A 12,216-nucleotide genomic window follows, 5' to 3' on the forward strand; every position below is an offset into this window, starting at 1 on the left:
TTACGCCACAAAATTTGCTTGGCATCAATCAAAGCTCAATGCCAGTAATTTCTATGTTACAGGCAACCCTGGCACGTCTGTGTACAAATGTGTTAATTAATTGACTGGTTTCTACGTGTAATTTCATGGCTCTGTGAAGGCCAGAGGAATTGCTGTATGTTAGCGACGGCTGGCAAGAATGCACAAACCAACGATGGCTGTAAAATGGTTGACAATGAATTTTACGAGGAATACTTCAAGGGCTGGCAACGATTCATTGAAATATGATTAAAAAAACAAGAATGCCAGTATTCAATGTACTTATTAGTAGCATGTCCCCAGCCATGTTACGAAATCCACTTTTATTGGAAACAGAAGTGGTCAATTTTCAAGAAGCGCATGGCGCTGGGAATTCTTTTCGCTTTAGTAGACTTGTTCTCAACTAAGATTAACAATATGTTGACCACAATTGGACTCGAACCCACAATCGTCCGATTTAAATCGGACGCCCTATCCATTAGACCAGGTGATCATATCAACGTACACGTTACGCAACAAAATTTGGTTGGAAAAAAACAAAACTCATTCGCCTATAATTTCTATGTTAATGACAACCGTAGCGCGTCTGTGTACAAATGTGTTAATTAATTTACTGGTTCCTCCGTGTAATTTCATGGCTCTGCTGCGGCCAGAAGAATTGCTGTATGTTAGCGACAGCTGGCAAGAATGTAAAACTAACGATGACTGTAAAATGGTTGACAATGATTTATACGAGGAATTTTTCGAGGGCTGACAACGATTCATTGTAAATTTAATTAGAGAAACAAGAATGCCAGTGTTAAATGTACGTATTAGTAGCATGTCACAAGCCATGTTACGAAATCCACTTTTATTGGGAACAGATTTCTCGGTTTTAAGGAATCGCATGCCATTGGGTAGTTTCTCCAATTTAGTAGACTTGTTATCAACTAAGATTAACAACACATCGATCGCGATGGGACTGGAACCCACAATCTTCCGATTCGAAGTCGAACGCCTTATCCATTAGGCCGCACGATCATATCAACGTACGCGTTACGCAACAAAATCTGGTTGGCATCAAACAAAGCTCAATGCCAGTAATTTTTATGTTAATGACAACCGTAGCGCGTCTGTGTACAAATGTGTTAATTAATTTACTGGTTCCTCCGTGTAATTTCATGGCTCTGCTGCGGCCAGAAGAATTGCTGTATGTTAGCGACAGCTGGCAAGAATGTAAAACTAACGATGACTGTAAAATGGTTGACAATGATTTATACGAGGAATTTTTCGAGGGCTGACAACGATTCATTGTAAATTTAATTAGAGAAACAAGAATGCCAGTGTTAAATGTACGTATTAGTAGCATGTCACAAGCCATGTTACGAAATCCACTTTTATTGGGAACAGATTTCTCGGTTTTAAGGAATCGCATGCCATTGGGTAGTTTCTCCAATTTAGTAGACTTCTTATCAACTAAGATTAACAACACATCGATCGCGATGGGACTGGAACCCACAATCTTCCGATTCGAAGTCGAACGCCTTATCCATTAGGCCGCGCGATCATATCAACGTACGCGTTACGCAACAAAATCTGGTTGGCATCAAACAAAGCTCAATGCCAGTAATTTCTATGTTACAGGCAACCCTAGCACGTCTGTGTACAAATGTGTTAATTAATTGACTGGCACCTCCGTGTAATTTCATTGCTATGCTCCGCCAGAGGAAATTCTGTATATTAGCGACGGCTGGCAAGAAGGCACAAACTAACGATGGCTGTAAAATGGTTGACAATGAATTTTACGAGGAATATATCAAGGGCTGACAATGATTCATTGTAAATTTGATTAGGGAAACAAGAATGCCAGCATTAAATGTACTTATTAGTAGCATGTCCCAAGCCATGTTAGGAAATCCACTTTTATTGGGAACAGATTTGTCAATTTTTAGAAAGCGCATGCCACTGGGTAGTTGTTCCACTTCAGTTGACCTGTTCTGAACTAAGATTGACAACACATCGATCACGATAAGACTCGAACCCACAATCCTTCTATTCGAAGTCGGACGCCTTATCCATTAGGCCACGCGATCATATCAACGTACGCGTTACGCAACAACATCTGGTTGGCATCAAACAAAGCTCAATACCAGTAATTTCTATGTTAATGACAACCCTAGCCCGTCTGTGTACAAATGTTTTAATTAATTGACTGGTTCCTACGTGTAATTTCATGGCTCTGTGAAGGCCAGAGGAATTGCTGCATGTTAGCGACGGCTGGCAAGAATGCACAAACTAACGATGGCTGTAAAATCGTTGACAATGAATTTTACGAGGAATACTTCAAGGGCTGGCAACGATTCATTGAAATATGATTAAAGAAACAAGAATGCCAGTATTAAATGTACTTATTAGTAGCATGTCCCAAGCCATGTTACGAAATCCAATTTTATTGGGAACAGAATTGGTCAATTTTCAAGAAGCGCATGGCGCTGGGAATTCTTTTCGCTTTAGTAGACTTGTTCTCAACTAAGATTAACAATATGTTGACCACAATTGAACTCGAACCCACAATCGTCCGATTTGAAATCGGACGCCTTATCCATTAGGCCGCGCGATCAGATCAGCGTACGCGCTAAGCAACAAAATCTGGTTGGCATCAAACAAAGCTCAATGCCAGTAATTTCTATGTTACAGGCAACCCTGGCACGTCTGTGTAAAAATGTGTTAATTAATTGACTGGCACCTCCGTGTAATTTCATGGCTATGCCGCCGCCAGAGGAAATGCTGTATATTAGCGATGGTTGGCAAGAATGCACAAACTAACGATGGCTGTTAAAATGGTTGACAATGAATTTTACGAGGAATATTTCAAAGGCTGACAACGATTCATTGGATATTTGATAAGAAAAACAAGAATGCGAGTATTAAATGTTCTTATAGGTAGCATGTCACAATCCATGTTACGAAATTGTCTTTAATTGGGAACAGATTTGTCAATTTTTAGAAAGCGCATGCCACTAGGTAGTTGTTCAACTTTAGTTGACCTGTTTTGAACTAAGATTAACAACACATCTATCACGATAAGACTCGAACCCACAATCTTCCGATTCGAAGTCGGACGCCTTATCCATTAGGCCACGCGATCATATCAACGTACGCGTTACGCAAAAAAATCTGGTTAGCATCGAACAAAGCTAAATGTTAATGACAACCCTAGCCCGTCTGTGTACAAATGTTTTAATTAATTGACTGGTTCCTACGTGTAATTTCATGGCTCTGTGAAAGCCAGAGGAATTGCTGTATGTTAGCGACGGCTGGCAAGAATGCACAAGCTAACGATGGCTGTAAAATGGTTGACAATGAATTTTACGAGGAATACTTCAAGGGCTGGCAACGATTCATTGAAATATGATTAAAGAAACAAGAATGCCAGTATTAAATGTACTTATTAGTAGCATGTCCCAAGCCATGTTACGAAATCCAGTTTTATTGGGAACAGAATTGGTCAATTTTCAAGAAGCGCATGGCGCTGGGAATTCTTTTCGCTTTAGTAGACTTGTTCTCAACTAAGATTAACAATATGTTGACCACAATTGGACTCGAACCCACAATCGTCCGATTTGAAGTCGGACGCCCTATCCATTAGGCCATGCGATCATATCAACGTACACGTTACGCAACAAAATTTGGTTGGAATAAAACAAAACTCATTCGCCTATAATTTCTATTTTAATGACAACCGTAGCGCGTCTGTGTACAAATGTGTTAATTAATTTACTGGTTCCTCCGTGTAATTTCATGGCTCTGCTGCGGCCAGAAGAATTGCTGTATGTTAGCGACAGCTGGCAAGAATGTAAAACTAACGATGGCTGTAAAATGGTTGACAATGATTTATACGAGGAATGTTTTAGGGGCTGACTTCATTGTAAATTTGATTAGAGAAACAAAAATGCCAGTGTTAAATGTACGTATTAGTAGTATGTCGCAAGCCATGTTACGAAATCCACTTTTATTGGGAACAGAGTTCTCGGTTTTAAGGAATCGCATGCCATTGGGTAGTTTCTCCAATTTAGTAGACTTGTTCTCAACTAAGATTAACAACACATCGATCGCGATGGGACTGGAACCCGCAATCTTCCGATTCGAAGTCGAACGCCTTATCCATTAGGCCGCGATCATATCAACGTACGCGTTACGCAACAGAATCTGGTTGGCATCAAACAAAGCCCAATGCCAGTAATTTCTATGTTACAGGCAACCTTAGCACGTCTGTGTACAAATGTGTTAATTAATTGACTGGCACCTCCGTGTAATTTCATGGCTATGCCGCCGCCAGAGGAAATTCTGTATATTAGCGACGGCTGGCAAGAATGCACAAACTAACGATGGCTGTAAAATGGTTGACAATGAATTTTTCGAGGAATATATCAAGGGCTGACAATGATTCATTGTAAATTTGATTAGAGAAACAAGAATGCCAGTATTAAATGTACTTATTAGTAGCATGTCCCAAGCCATGTTACGAAATCCAGTTTTATTGGGAACAGAATTGGTCAATTTTCAAGAAGCGCATGGCGCTGGGAATTCTTTTCGCTTTAGTAGACTTGTTCTCAACTAAGATTAACAATATGTTGACCACAATGGAACTCAACCCACAATCGTCCGATTCGAAGTCGGACGCCCTATCCATTAGGCCACCCGATCATATCAACGTACACGTTACGCAACAAAATTTGGTTTGAATAAAACAATACTCATTAGCCAATAATTTCTATGTTAATGACAACCGTAGGGCGTCTGTGTACAAATGTGTTTCTTAATTTACTGGTTCCTCCATGTAATTTTATGGCTCTGCTGCGGCCAGAAGAAATGCTGTATGTTAACGAGAGCTGGCAAGAGTGTAAAACTAACGATGGTTGTAAAGTGGTTTACATTGAATTATACGAGGAATTTTTTCAGGGGCTGACAACGATTCACTGGATATTTGATTAGAAAAACAAATGTGCAACTATTAAATGTTTTTATTGGTAGCATGTCATAAGCCATGTTAGGAAATTCACTTTTATTGGGAACAGAAGTGTCAATTTTTAGAAAGTGCATGCCACTAGGTAGTTGTTCCACTTTAGTAGACCTGTTGTGAACTAAGATTAACAACACATCGATCACGATGAGACTCAAACCCACAATCTTCCGATTCGAAGTCGGACGCCTTATCCATTAGGCCACGCGATCATATCAACGTACGCGTTACGCAAAAATATCTGGTTGGCATCAAACAAAGTTCAATGTCCGTAATTTCTACGTTAATGACAACCGCAGCGCATCTCTGTACAAGTGTGTTAATTAATTGACTAGTACCTCCATGTAATTTCGTGGCTATGCTGCGGCCAGAGGAATTGTTGTATATTAGAGACGGCTGGCAAGAATGCACAAACTAACGAATGCTGTAAAATGGTTGACAATGAATTTTACGAGGAATATTTCAAGGGCTCGCAACGATTCACTGTAAATATGATTAGAGAAACAAGAATGCAAGTAGTAAATGTACTTAATAGTAGCATGTCACAAGCCATGTTGCGAAATTCAATTTTATTGGGAACAGATTTGTCAATTTTTAGAAAGCGCATGCCACTGGGTAGTTGTTCCACTTTAGTAGACCTGTTCTGAACTAAGATTAACAACACATCAATCACAATGAGTCTCGAACCCACAATCTTCCGATTCGAAGTCGGACGCCTTATCCATTAGGCCACGCGAGCATATCAACGTTCGCGTTACGCAGCATAATCTAGTTGGCATCAAACAAAGCACAATACCTGAAATTTCTATGTTAATGACAACTCTAGCCCGTCTGTGTACAAATGTTTTAATTAATTGACTGGTTCCTACGTGTAATTTCAAGGATATGCCGCAGCCACAGGAAATGCTGTATATTAGCGGCGGCTGGCAAGAATGCACAAATTACGATGGCTGTAAAATGGTTGACAATGAATTTTACGAGGAATATTTCAAGGGCTGTCAACGACTCATTGAAATATGATTAGAGAAACAAGAATGCCAGTATTAAATGTACTTATTAGTAGCATGTCCCAAGCCATGTTACGAAATCCAGTTTTATTTGGAACAGAATTGGTCAATTTTGAGAAGCGCAGGGCGCTGGGAATTCTTTCCGCTCTAGTAGACTTGTTCTGAACTAATATTAACAACATGTTGACCACAATTGGACTCGAACCCACAATCGTCCGATTCGAAATCGGACGCCCTATCCATTAGGCCACGCGATCATATCATCGTACACGTTACACAACAAAATTTGGTTGGAATAAAACAAAACTCATTCGCCTATAATTTCTATGTTAATGACAACCGTAGCGCGTCTGTGTACAAATGTGTTAATTAAATTACTGGTTCCTCCGTGTAATTTCATGGCTCTGCTGCGGGCAGAAGAATTGCTAAATGTTAGCGACAGCTGGCAAGAATGTAAAATTAACGATGGCTGTAAAATGGTTGACAATGATTTATACGAGGAATTTTTCAGGGGCTGACAACGATTCATTGTAAATTTGATTAAAGAAACAAGAATGCCAGTGTTAAATGTACCTATTAGTAGCATGCCGCAAGCCATGTTACGAGATCCACTTTTATTGGGAACAGATTTGTCGGTTTTAAGGAATCGCATGCCATTGGGTAGTTTCTCCAATTTAGTAGACATGTTCTCAACTAAGATTAACAACACATCGATCACGATGGGACTGGAACCCACAATCTTCCGATTCGAAGTCGAACGCCTTATGCATTAGGCCGCGCGAGCATATCAACGTACGCGTTACGCAACAAAATCTGGTTGGCATCAAACAAAGCTCAATGCCAGTAATTTCTATGTTACAGGCAACCCTGGCACGGCTGTGTACAAATGTGTTAATTTATTGACTGGCACCTCCGTGTAATTTCATGGCTATGCCGCCACCAGAGGAAATGATGTATATTAGCGATGGCTGGCAAGAATGCACAAACTAACGATGGCTGTAAATTGGTTGACAATGAATTTTACGAGGAATATTTCAAGGGCTGACAACGATTCATTGGATATTTGAATAGAAAAGCAAGAATGCGAGTATTAAATGTTTTTATAGGTAGCATGTCACAAGCCATGTTACGAAATTGACTTTAATTGGGAACAGATTTGTCAATTTTTTGAAAGCGCATGCCACTGGGTAGTTGTTCCACTTTAGTCGACCTGTTCTGAACTAGGATTAACAACACATCGATCACGATAAGACTTTAACCCACAATCTTCCGATTCGAGGTCGGACGCCTTATCCATTAGGCCACGCAATCATATCAAAGTACGCGTTACGCAACAAAATTTTGTTAGTATAAAACAAAACTCATTCGCCAATAATTTCTATGTTAATGACAACCGTAGCGCGTCTGTGTACAAATGTGTTAATTAATTTACTGGTTCCTCCGTGTAATTTCATGGCTCTGCTGCGGGCAGAAGAATTGCTAAATGTTAGCGACAGCTGGCAAGAATGTAAAATTAACGATGGCTGTAAAATGGTTGACAATGATTTATACGAGGAATTTTTCAGGGGCTGACAACGATTCATTGTAAATTTGATTAAAGAAACAAGAATGCCAGTGTTAAATGTACCTATTAGTAGCATGCCGCAAGCCATGTTACGAGATCCACTTTTATTGGGAACAGATTTGTCGGTTTTAAGGAATCGCATGCCATTGGGTAGTTTCTCCAATTTAGTAGACATGTTCTCAACTAAGATTAACAACACATCGATCACGATGGGACTGGAACCCACAATCTTCCGATTCGAAGTCGAACGCCTTATGCATTAGGCCGCGCGAGCATATCAACGTACGCGTTACGCAACAAAATCTGGTTGGCATCAAACAAAGCTCAATGCCAGTAATTTCTATGTTACAGGCAACCCTGGCACGGCTGTGTACAAATGTGTTAATTTATTGACTGGCACCTCCGTGTAATTTCATGGCTATGCCGCCACCAGAGGAAATGATGTATATTAGCGATGGCTGGCAAAAATGCACAAACTAACGATGGCTGTAAAATGGTTGACAATGAATTTTACGAGGAATATTTCAAGGGCTGTCAACGACTCATTGAAATATGATTAGAGAAACAAGAATGCCAGTATTAAATGTACTTATTAGTAGCATGTCCCAAGCCATGTTACGAAATCCAGTTTTATTTGGAACAGAATTGGTCAATTTTGAGAAGCGCAGGGCGCTGGGAATTCTTTCCGCTCTAGTAGACTTGTTCTGAACTAATATTAACAACATGTTGACCACAATTGGACTCGAACCCACAATCGTCCGATTCGAAATCGGACGCCCTATCCATTAGGCCACGCGATCATATCATCGTACACGTTACACAACAAAATTTGGTTGGAATAAAACAAAACTCATTCGCCTATAATTTCTATGTTAATGACAACCGTAGCGCGTCTGTGTACAAATGTGTTAATTAAATTACTGGTTCCTCCGTGTAATTTCATGGCTCTGCTGCGGGCAGAAGAATTGCTAAATGTTAGCGACAGCTGGCAAGAATGTAAAATTAACGATGGCTGTAAAATGGTTGACAATGATTTATACGAGGAATTTTTCAGGGGCTGACAACGATTCATTGTAAATTTGATTAAAGAAACAAGAATGCCAGTGTTAAATGTACCTATTAGTAGCATGCCGCAAGCCATGTTACGAGATCCACTTTTATTGGGAACAGATTTGTCGGTTTTAAGGAATCGCATGCCATTGGGTAGTTTCTCCAATTTAGTAGACATGTTCTCAACTAAGATTAACAACACATCGATCACGATGGGACTGGAACCCACAATCTTCCGATTCGAAGTCGAACGCCTTATGCATTAGGCCGCGCGAGCATATCAACGTACGCGTTACGCAACAAAATCTGGTTGGCATCAAACAAAGCTCAATGCCAGTAATTTCTATGTTACAGGCAACCCTGGCACTGCTGTGTACAAATGTGTTAATTTATTGACTGGCACCTCCGTGTAATTTCATGGCTATGCCGCCACCAGAGGAAATGATGTATATTAGCGATGGCTGGCAAGAATGCACAAACTAACGATGGCTGTAAATTGGTTGACAATGAATTTTACGAGGAATATTTCAAGGGCTGACAACGATTCATTGGATATTTGAATAGAAAAGCAAGAATGCGAGTATTAAATGTTTTTATAGGTAGCATGTCACAAGCCATGTTACGAAATTGACTTTAATTGGGAACAGATTTGTCAATTTTTTGAAAGCGCATGCCACTGGGTAGTTGTTCCACTTTAGTCGACCTGTTCTGAACTAGGATTAACAGCACATCGATCACGATAAGACTTTAACCCACAATCTTCCGATTCGAGGTCGGACGCCTTATCCATTAGGCCACGCAATCATATCAAAGTACGCGTTACGCAACAAAATTTTGTTAGTATAAAACAAAACTCATTCGCCAATAATTTCTATGTTAATAACAACCCTAGCGCGTCTGTGTACCAATGTGTTAATTAAATTACTGGTTCCTCCGTGTAATTTCATGGCTCTGCTGCGGGCAGAAGAATTGCTAAATGTTAGCGACAGCTGGCAAGAATGTAAAATTAACGATGGCTGTAAAATGGTTGACAATGATTTATACGAGGAATTTTTCAGGGGCTGACAACGATTCATTGTAAATTTGATTAAAGAAACAAGAATGCCAGTGTTAAATGTACCTATTAGTAGCATGCCGCAAGCCATGTTACGAGATCCACTTTTATTGGGAACAGATTTGTCGGTTTTAAGGAATCGCATGCCATTGGGTAGTTTCTCCAATTTAGTAGACATGTTCTCAACTAAGATTAACAACACATCGATCACGATGGGACTGGAACCCACAATCTTCCGATTCGAAGTCGAACGCCTTATGCATTAGGCCGCGCGAGCATATCAACGTACGCGTTACGCAACAAAATCTGGTTGGCATCAAACAAAGCTCAATGCCAGTAATTTCTATGTTACAGGCAACCCTGGCACGGCTGTGTACAAATGTGTTAATTTATTGACTGGCACCTCCGTGTAATTTCATGGCTATGCCGCCACCAGAGGAAATGATGTATATTAGCGATGGCTGGCAAAAATGCACAAACTAACGATGGCTGTAAATTGGTTGACAATGAATTTTACGAGGAATATTTCAAGGGCTGACAACGATTCATTGGATATTTGAATAGAAAAGCAAGAATGCGAGTATTAAATGTTTTTATAGGTAGCATGTCACAAGCCATGTTACGAAATTGTCTTTAATTGGGAACAGATTTGTCAATTTTTTGAAAGCGCATGCCACTGGGTAGTTGTTCCACTTTAGTTGACCTGTTCTGAACTAGGATTAACAACACATCGATCACGATAAGACTTTAACCCGCAATCTTCCGATTCGAGGTCGGACGCCTTATCCATTAGGCCACGCAATCATATCAAAGTACGCGTTACGCAACAAAATTTTGTTAGTATAAAACAAAACTCATTCGCCAATAATTTCTATGTTAATAACAACCCTAGCGCGTCTGTGTACAAATGTGTTAATTAATTTACTGGTTCCTCCGTGTAATTTCATGGCTCTGTGAAGGCCAGAGGAATTGCTGTATGTTAGCGACGACTGGCAAGAATGTACAAACTAACGATGGCTGTAAATTGGTTGACAATGAATTATACGAGGAATTTTTTCAGGGGCTGACAACGATTCACTGGATATTTGATTAGAAAAACAAGAGTGCGAGTATTAAATGTACTTATTAGTAGCATGTCTCAAGCCATGTTACGAAATCCAGTTTTATTGGGAACAGAATTGGTCATTTTTCAAGAAGCGCATGGCGCTGGGAATTCTTTTCGCTTCAGTAGACTTGTTCTCAACTAAGATTAACAATATGTTGACCACAATTGAACTCGAACCCACAATCGTCCGATTTGAAATCGGACGCCTTATCCATTAGGCCGCGCGATTATATCAACGTACGCGTTACGCAACAAAATCTGGTTGGCATCAAACAAAGCTCAATGCTAGTAATTTCTATGTTACAGGCAACCCTGGCACGTCTGTGTACAAATGTGTTAATTAATTGACTGGCACCTCCGTGTAATTTCATGGCTATGCCGCCGCCAAAGGAAATGCTGTATATTAGCGATGGCTGGCAAGAATGCACAAACTAACGATGGCTGTAAAAATGGTTGACAATGAATTTTACAAGGAATATTTCAAAGGCTGACAACGATTCATTGGATATTTGATAAGAAAAACAAGAATGCGAGTATTAAATGTTCTTATAGGTAGCATGTCACAAGCCATGTTACGAAATTGACTTTAATTGGGAACAGATTTGTCAATTTTTAGAAAGCGCATGCCACTAGGTAGTTGTTCAACTTTAGTTGACCTGTTTTGAACTAAGATTAACAACACATCGATCACGATAAGACTCGAACCCACAATCTTCCGATTCGAAGTCGGACGCCTTATCCATTAGGCCACGCGATCATATCAACGTACGCGTTACGCAAAAATATCTGGTTGGCATCAAACAAAGTTCAATGTCCGTAATTTCTACGTTAATGACAACCGCAGCGCATCTCTGTACAAGTGTGTTAATTAATTGACTAGTACCTCCATGTAATTTCGTGGCTATGCTGCGGCCAGAGGAATTGTTGTATATTAGAGACGGCTGGCAAGAATGCACAAACTAACGAATGCTGTAAAATGGTTGACAATGAATTTTACGAGGAATATTTCAAGGGCTCGCAACGATTCACTGTAAATATGATTAGAGAAACAAGAATGCAAGTAGTAAATGTACTTAATAGTAGCATGTCACAAGCCATGTTGCGAAATTCAATTTTATTGGGAACAGATTTGTCAATTTTTAGAAAGCGCATGCCACTGGGTAGTTGTTCCACTTTAGTAGACCTGTTTTGAACTAAGATTAACAACACATCAATCACAATGAGTGTCGAACCCACAATCTTCCGATTCGAAGTCGGACGCCTTATCCATTAGGCCACGCGAGCATATCAACGTTCGCGTTACGCAGCATAATCTAGTTGGCATCAAACAAAGCATAATACCTGAAATTTCTATGTTAATGACAACTCTAGCCCGTCTGTGTACAAATGTTTTAATTAATTGACTGGTTCCTACGT

At 39.9% G+C, this 12,216-nt stretch overlaps 2 non-coding genes across 2 annotated transcripts; both read right to left on the reverse strand.

Moving 5' to 3' along the window:
* Window positions 1-5,159: 5,159 nt before the first annotated feature.
* Window positions 5,160-5,232, reverse strand: Trnar-ucg (transfer RNA arginine (anticodon UCG)). Its single transcript has one exon. It is a non-coding gene; the product is annotated as a tRNA-Arg (tRNA).
* A 6,252-nt stretch (window positions 5,233-11,484) lies between these two features.
* Window positions 11,485-11,557, reverse strand: Trnar-ucg (transfer RNA arginine (anticodon UCG)). The gene has a single exon. It is a non-coding gene; the product is annotated as a tRNA-Arg (tRNA).
* Window positions 11,558-12,216: the final 659 nt, after the last annotated feature.

This window comes from Hydractinia symbiolongicarpus, chromosome 11, assembly GCF_029227915.1.
Source record: "Hydractinia symbiolongicarpus strain clone_291-10 chromosome 11, HSymV2.1, whole genome shotgun sequence".
In the NCBI taxonomy this organism is placed as follows: domain Eukaryota; kingdom Metazoa; phylum Cnidaria; class Hydrozoa; order Anthoathecata; family Hydractiniidae; genus Hydractinia; species Hydractinia symbiolongicarpus.